Here is an 8,923-nt window from a genome sequence, read left to right on the forward strand (position 1 = left end):
CTGGGCAGTGATGGTTTTGAAAACCTGTTGTATGACTTCCATGCTACCCAGACACATACCTATATTCTCTCAAGCTCTTGCTGACACTTTCCCTCAGAGTATGCAGATTTCTGCCACTATGAACATAAGCAACAACTACAGGAAATTATTTCTAAAATATAGATTGTTTTTATCTTCTTCTGAAGTGTTATACTTCAAGGCATAAGTACTCCAGGAGAGAACTTAATATTAGTAGTAGTAATAGTAACTAAAAATACTAGTAGTAATATTATTAATAATAGCAACACAGAGGAAAGTGTAAAAGAACTCTACTCATTTACACCTCTTTATCTCTGATAGGCCACTCTTGAAAATGTTTCCCTAATTTTGTCTGGTTTAACTTTGTACAATACGTATTTAAACACACCTGGCTTACATTTCTCATTTTTGTTAACTAAATCAATTTCTTCTGGACATGATTTGTTGTTGTGGATCCTGTATTTTCTATGTGACAGATTTTGTTTAAGTTTGTGTGGTGCCCATTTCTTCAGAAGGATGTTTTCTTCCTTGTTTTTCTAGAGGGCACCATCTAAATTCACTGACGAAGGATACTGGGAAAATGAAAAAGGAAGTACCTACTTGCAACTGTGCTATGAAATAAGGACTTCCTGAAATATCTTTAAAACCCAGCTGTTCTCCCCAGAAACAAATATTCAGAAAAGAATCAGCTAAAGTAAAATGTAGCATTGTCACAATGGAGCAAGCAGAAATGTTTATGTATTTTAATATTTTTTTCAATGTAAATCTAGTATTAAATATATATATTTCTAAATCAATGACATTTTGTAAGTACAAAGTCCTAGGAAGGGAGAAAGCATACAACCAACTTTTTATTTTAAAATGAGATGTGTTTAGAATCAACCCTTTGAAACAGTACATTGTAGTCATGAAAATATGTTTGGAAAGGTTTGATTCATGTCTGATCACTGTGTGAGTGAAACAAAACGTAACAAAACTGTGTATCTTATTTTTCTTCCTCAAAAGCTACAGATAATATTAACACAAAGGTGCTCCTTCCTCCAAACTTACAATGCTTTTTTAAAATGATAAAGACTTGTGTTCACCAAAGAGTTTGACTTTTCATTAACCAATTGCCAACTGAAGGTCATTTGCATATTTGTAAACATATATAGCTTCAAAAAACAATAATTATGAAAAAAAAACTTAGAGTCAAGACCTTGGTGTCTCGCTCCAATTTAGGAGTGAGGCAAAGGTTCTTTTAATAATGTTATGCCCGGCGTGAGATTAAGAAGAAGAGCATTCAAATGTTGATCCGACCAGTTTATTGGAAATAATAGACAATTGAGGGGATGGGGAAGGGAAAGTAGGCGATAGAAAAAGGTAGAAAAGAGCAAGAATTACGTTAAAGCGGGGAATAGTCACCTCCTGGATGCAGCAGCGTCCCGTAGCACGTTGTTAACGTTGGTCCGGGGCAAAATAAGCGTAGGGGAGAGCAGCAACGGAGTAGCAGGCTGCAAGCAGCAGATCGGTGAATCGCAGAAAAGATGGTCAGAGTATCGTGGTCTCTAGAAGCAGAGTCTCGGGCAGCGAGGTCCCTCGGAGCAGAGTCTCGAGCAGCAATCCCAGAAGAGATAATAGGCAGCAGTAGGACAACGGTGGAGGGATCTGAGGTCAGATACCTAGATGCCCACAAAACCGTGGTTTGTCCGTGCCCTTTTTATCCTTCTTTCCAGCCTTCCAGAGATTTCGGGACGGCTCGGGTCAGAGTCTTGTGACTTCCTCAGAGCTGTCAATCTTCCTTGAGATGGGCCAACAGGAAAGACCACTTAAGGGCCATTAGTCCTCAGGGATGGCCATCTTCCTTGAGATAGGCCAACACAAAAAGACCACTCAAGGGCCATTGATCAGTATCTTATCTCCCTTTTGTAGCTCCCGGACTTGTCCATCTCCTGTGTGTCTCCATTTCAGCAAACTTTGAGACAGTAATGTAAAAAGCATGGCTTCTTACACTTGGAAATCCAGAAACTCTGAAATTCCATCAGATAATCACTCATGCCAATGATGTTTAGCATGACTACAGCTATTACTATAAAATGCAATAAATTGCACGAAATGCTTTAAGAACTGATCCATAACAAAGAGATATCAGTATTTCCTAGAGTTAATTTTGTTATCGATTTCTTACACTATATAAGATCTTTCTCTCCCCACTCTACTCAACTTTATTCCTTTTAAAGAAATCTCTACTTGTATTTATTCTATTCTTTGTAAAAACATTAGTCAAATTGCAATGGTCAGACTGAGTATCAAGACAATATTCCACTAAATCACCAACAAAGAAATAGATAGGAAAGTAATGATTATCGGAATGGAACCAATTATTCTTCAAAACAATTGCAATGTTCTGACTTTGTAGCAAAGAACAGGCACTCACCTTTATGTATATTTCAGCATCACATGGGAAAACGCTCTTGCAGCTGGCAGATGAAAGGATTTCTGGGAAGTCTGTCCAGTTGGCCACAAACCATTCAACAGAGATTTGACTTCATCTGCATGTTCTTCCATGTTCATTTGAAAGGGACATTACCAAGCTAAAGAGAGACAACTCACAGACTTCATTAAGAGTACATTTATCTAATTTGACAGATCCTGTGTAGTATCTCCATTAGCTACTTCTGGAAGAGATTAAAGAAGGACAGTTGTCATGAAATTCACTGATTAAACAAAGACAATAATCACTATCAAATCAGAAGAGTTCAAGATGTGAAGGATGATTCTGGAATAAAAAGGAAGCAGAACAAAACTTAGAAGGCTAAAAACTTTTTGTATGTATCTGTGTGTGCCACTGGCCCATCAAGCTGGATGCAGTGAAAGAAGGGAAGGACAGCAGTAAGTTGGCTAATCACAGAAATATAAACTACCATACAATGGCACCTCTTTCATTCACAGTCTACAGACAGACATTGTCCAAGGCCTGATACCCACATCCCTTCTCATCCAACAACCCTGACACCTGTAAAATGACTGTGGAAGCCCAGAGTAACCATATGGAAGCACCACACAGGTACTGCAGTGCACTCTGCAGAGACATAGAGACATGGAATTTGAACATTCTCATCCAAGTTAAACCCAAAATGAAAAATTCAGTTCCCTGTCAAGTGCTGTAACTATAAAACTACTGCTCACAGACAAAGCATCTGAAAAACATCTTTGTAGGTACCTGTTCTCATGCAAGGGCTGTGACCTGTGAATAGCAACATGATCTGCAGATGTGACAGGGACAGTTTGTCCCATGTTTTGCTGTACTCCACCTCTCACAGAATCTCAGATGTTGTATGACATGCATGTATACAAGCAGACTCTGTGTTGAACAGTGCCTCAGGCTGTACATACTCCCAGCATCCACCTTAGTAGGATTGTAACACAGGTATCCAAGTAATCATCAGGAATTGTTAGCTCAGGAAGAATTATCACCTCCAACTCAATTCTATCAAAGGCAGAGCTAAACTGGCAGCATGCAGGCTGCTCATACTCAGAGATTTCTAGATGTCTCCCTGCAATGTTTTTCACAGTAACTGTGATATCCAATTCTCCAAAATAAACTCCTCATTATCAGAGACAACAGAGATTGATGCATTCTTCCAAGGAGGACAAACAAGTTTTGAACTTATTAAAATGTTGAAAAGAACAAGGATGGCAGAATTTGGGACACTTGATTTTGGGATATAATGTGTTTCTATAATACTGCAGAGAGACTTTCCTTATTAAGTGTAGGAGAGCTTGTTTACTCTGCATATGTAACACATCCGAAAACAAAATCTATCCTTTATCATATTAGATGGTGTTTATTTGACTGATGAACTGATAGCTGGGCCACAGATTTTAATACCAAAATCATTTTTAAAATCTATAATTTCTAGTTTGTCTGAAATGGGAAATTTAGAGCTCATGAATCATTTGCTAATACAACATTCTGTTGCTGTCATTGTACAGAAATGGCATGTGTTCCACGAAAAAAGTGAGCACCAACGTAACAGTGTCTGCAAAGGAGGTGCAAAAGATGTGAATCAAACAAGTGTAAAAGAGATTGATTTTTGTGAGGAAAACTGTTTTTCAAGGGTTTGATCTCTACTCTAGATTTTGCAGCATGGTGCTGAATATCCTCTTCCAAGCTGCAGTGAGCACCCAAATGGCACAACATTCATGCAGCCCCAATTTTAAGTCTTTGGTATTGTGCCAGATCTAGCTGAATTTTTGGACAACAGATAGGTAGCTATTCACTGAAAATAAAATAAAAAAATTAAAACAGCAGAAGAATATCTGGATTTTTTTGATATCTCAGAAGTACTTCAGAAATGCATTCCTCTTAGTGAAAATACTATTCTAATTATTCGGTAGTGGGGTACAAACATCCAAAACAACTTCTAAAAGTATATTTGGTTCCCATCCAGCACCAGCGATAGAGCAGATGATCAGACTAGGCTGGATTTTAAACCAGATAAATACTAACCAGATAACTGGTGAGACATCCGTCTTGGGTAGGGGGATTTTTACTGTTTTGAAATAGACTATTTAGTTTGAGAGACAGTCTCAGTTGTCACTCAAAATTCTAGACTGGGAGTGGCAGTAGAATTTTAATTTATTTTAGATCTATGCCATCACTATCCCTATTGAAACAAATGCAAGTCAGAAACACAATAAGAAAAACAAGAAGTGCTAATAGACTAATTTGCAGTACAGCAAAGAAGACACAAAATAATGGTATTTATTATAAACTTTGATGTGAGGATGATATTTCTTTTTAATTCACAAAATTAAAGAAACTCCATGACATTATTTTCCAGCTGGGTATCTCCAGCCAAAATTTTATTTCATTTCTTGCAAAAATTCATAATTCTGTATGTCACTCCAAAAGTAATGCCTCCTATCTATTTCAATAACACTACTTGATAAAGCAAATTCTCAGCTACAAAACACTGTTTTTCAACACAGACACCACCATTAGCTGTGCATTTTTGCCAGCGATGAACAAAAGCCTGTATACTACAGTCATAAAAACTTGCACCAGCAGAGGTGATCTACTGTTGCTTGCTGTCACCTCTGCTGAAATTCACCACCCACTACTTCACGGTGCTCACATCCACTGGTCTGGACTCCATAAATGTTCACCAAGGGTCATAGAATCATAGAATGCTTTGGGTTGGAAGGGACCTCTACAATCATCTGGTTCCCACCCCCCTGCTATAGACAGGGACCTCTAGACCAGGTTGCTCACAGCCCCATTCAGCCTAGCCGTGAATGCTTCCAGGAAGGGGGAATCCACAGTCTCATTAAGCAACCTGTTCCAGTGTCCCATCACCCTAATTTTCTCCCTAATATTCTCCCTAATATCTAGTGTAAATCTACCCTCTTCCAGTTTAAAACCCTTCTCCTTGTCCTGTTGCTACATATCCTTATAAAAAGTCCCTTCCCAGCTTTCATGTAAGGCCCCCTTCAGGTACTGGAAGGCTGCTAAAAGGTTCCCCCTGGACCCCTCTTTTGACCAGTTTGAAGAATTCCAGCTTCCTCAGCCTGTCCACACAGGGGAGATGCTCTGATAATCTTCGCGGCTCTTCTGTGGACCTGCTCAAACAACTCCATGTCCATCTTGTGACAGGGGCCCCAGAACTGGATGTAGTACTCCAGGTTAGGTCTCACAAGAGCAGAGCAGAGGGAAAGAAGCACATCCCTCAACCTGATGGTCACACTTTTCTTGATAAAACCCAGGATATGGTTGGCCTTCTGGGCTGCAAGCACACACTGCTGGCTCACACTGAGTCTTTCATCAACTGATGCTCCCAAATCCTTCTCCTCAGAGTCAGTGAATGTCAATGGGTACCATTTGTCTACAAGCAGGAATTCAGTTCCACGCATTGCTTCATATGCACTTCCATATCAGATGCCATTTTCAGACTGCTGTCACACAGCAACAAAATGTAATGGAATAGTGTCAGAAGGTTCAGCCTCTACTGTCATACCACCATCTGCCTTTGACGTTGTAGGCCAACATAATAAGTAACATAGGAGGCATTACTTTTGGAACATCCCTCATACTCTCCTTCTGATCAAGTGTCAGCCAAACTTCTAATTTACCATTGTTTTGGTTTAGAGAGAGGTCCATTTAAATTCTTTAGGTTTTGAAGGGGAATAACTTCCACTGATACCATTTAATTTGTTTTTAAACCATAATAGAGTTTCACCGAAATCATTTTGCCATCATAACCTTACATTGTAATGACATCTTAACAGCACCTTCAAAAGGGTCCTTCTAGACTTGCTTTGAAATAGTTTTCCCATAACAACTTCATATCTCTGATGGCACTGTAATGATTTCTTCATGAGGTCATGAACTAGCAATGAATCCCTTTTGCATTTGAAATCCTACAGTTCCTCATTAAAGCCTCTGCCACTGTGGCATTGTTATGGGATCTCCATCGGATAACAATGAAACCATTTTCTTCTGATACATTAGGTTTAAGCAATATTATCACTCGTACAATACAGTCACAGGTTAGGAAAAGGTAAGCCATACCCTTGCTTATTTCAGCATTTCAGTTCAGCATGTGATTCAGGGGGCTGAGGATGTGCACTATAGCTACTGAACTACCATCACTTCTCTCATAACAAAAGTGGATGGTGAGTTACACAGGTTTGAGCAGGGAATTTCAAAAGAACAAAATTTCAATTAAAAAATAGTTGAAGAGATGCTTCATTGTTTCTGTGCTTCAACTCATCACTGAGCTTCAATTCTCTTCAGCAGCAAGTATTAGTTTAGGTTTAAACCTGGATTCAAATCTTCATTGAGTGTTTTACTGTATTAAGAGTTGGGAAGAGTTTACAGTACTGAATTCGCATTCTGATATGTTGCACATCTACTATACTATTTGCTGTAAAAAATAAATAAATAAATAAAAAAGAAAAAATGTGACAGTTGTTGATCTACCAGGTTCACTGACATACTCAGACCATACAGATACTGATTCACAGAGAATGCTGTGCAACAGCCCCAGATCTCCTGTCAAATCTCCACTTCTACAGGTAATGATAGGTCTTTATTCACCTTTTCCGTGTCAGCATGAATACTCCTGATACATCCTATTTAATCAAGTTGAGCAAACAAGAAAGATTGCTCCCTTTGGCTTCTCAGCACAGGCTATGTGTTGTTCTGCCATACTCCTAAAGTCTTTGCTGTCCCATTTTCTTATGGACTTGGAATAGTAAGGTCTCAATAGACTTGCACCTCATGCTAATGAAATACCAAATTACAGTGTCTCTGATTGATACTCCTTATGCTGCAATTAAAAGAAACAAGTTCCTTCCTTCACACCACTTACTAATCTTGACTATTCTTAAAGTGGAGGAACACTCACCTGTATTTCCAAGTCAATATACAGATTATTTGCCCACTCTGAGAACAAGCACCCTACTGGTGTTGCTGAATGTGAAAGCACTTCATAGAATCATAGAATGGCTTGAACTGGAAGGGACCTCATGGAACATCAAGCACCATGCAAAGTCAAGGCAGCCCTAAGGTGAACCATCTCCTCCTTAGAGATACCAGAATGCTTCAAGGTGTCCAGACCTTTTTGGATGAAGCAACTCCTTTCCTTAAATACATGAAGGAACTCTCTTATCCCTGGAACACTTAGCTGCATTATTTTTATGAGGGTGCACTACTTCATGGTGAGCATTCATTTATGGCAGATGTGTTGAACATCTTAGCCCTTTTCCAAATGTCAGCATATTTCCTGTGCTCATCCTTTACTTTCTTCCAGAAAAGCTGGGCTTCTAGGGAAGAAAGGGAGGGAAACAATCAATAAACTCTGTCTGCAGATTACAGCTATTTGAGCCCCACAATACAGCCAGCTCATTTTTCTTTTCAGCAGACCCCAACAGATTGCTCCTCTTCTGATGTACCACTCCAGGAGAAGTGAGTAGTTTTTCTCTTCAGTTTTTCTCTCAGTAAAAGAGAAATAACACATTCTGATCAAACAAATGACTTCTGCTTTCAAAAATGTTTCTGTACAGTTCTGAACTTTATAATGACTTTATAGCCAACAACTTTAACTCCATCCTAATTTTCAATAATAATCAATACTGTATTATCTCCATATGAAAATAGTCTTCCTGGGCCATCCAAGTACTTTATACAAGATCCAAACAGACCCTATTACCTTTGGCTTTATAACTCTGAATATGTATATGGTTTAAATCTTTTCCACTATCATTTACATTTCATTGAACATATGTCTACACCAGAATGGCTATTAGAAAAAAAAGGTATCAACAATCAAAATCTTTTAAAAATTCAATAAATTAAGCCTGAAGTGTTAAATTCCTCCAATTTAAGTGGAAAACATTTTCTCTTTTTAATTTTATGTAGCTGTATTATCTCAAGTGTTAACATCCTTTTACCTTTGACATTCCTACAATTCAGTGTACAGTTCTAACACACCTAATATAAAATAAGTTAAAATAAAGTCAAGAAAGCATAAGGATGGAGCTCCAGCCGAAAAAGAGACTAGAACACAAAGGGTCAAATTAATGCATGATGCCTGAAACGTGGAACAGGTAAAATGTATTAAAAAGAAGGACTGGAAGTACTGTTATATTCCCAAGTATACAGAGAAGATCAAGTGCTGCTCAATAACAGCATCACTGAAAGAATACTGTGCATGTGATCTTAGCACCTGAACTATAGCTTAATATCAGCCTTTTCTGCAGACTTCATGATGCGCATACACAAACTGGGGAGGTAAGGCCTGATGGACAGACTGTGAAAACGATTAGATAAAGAACAGTTAGATAAGACAAATGTGTTGAAGTAAGCTATTTGCTGCAGGGCTAGGAAACTCCAGTGCCTTCCTTGGAGTGTCTGCAGGGT

The 8,923-nt window shown here is 38.6% G+C and overlaps 1 long non-coding RNA gene across 1 annotated transcript in view; it reads right to left on the reverse strand.

Annotated features, from left to right (window-relative positions):
- The window catches only part of LOC107312180 (uncharacterized), a 46,489-nt gene extending 38,556 nt beyond the window's left edge, over positions 1-7,933 (reverse strand). Inside the window, exon 1 of the long non-coding RNA XR_014944914.1 lies at positions 2,435-7,933. This is a non-coding gene — a long non-coding RNA (uncharacterized LOC107312180). The remainder of the gene's footprint in view (positions 1-2,434) is intronic.
- Positions 7,934-8,923: the final 990 nt, after the last annotated feature.

Source organism: Coturnix japonica, chromosome 3 (assembly GCF_054131305.1).
Source record: "Coturnix japonica strain WE chromosome 3, WE-NBRP24, whole genome shotgun sequence".
NCBI classification, from domain to species: Eukaryota; Metazoa; Chordata; class Aves; order Galliformes; family Phasianidae; genus Coturnix; species Coturnix japonica.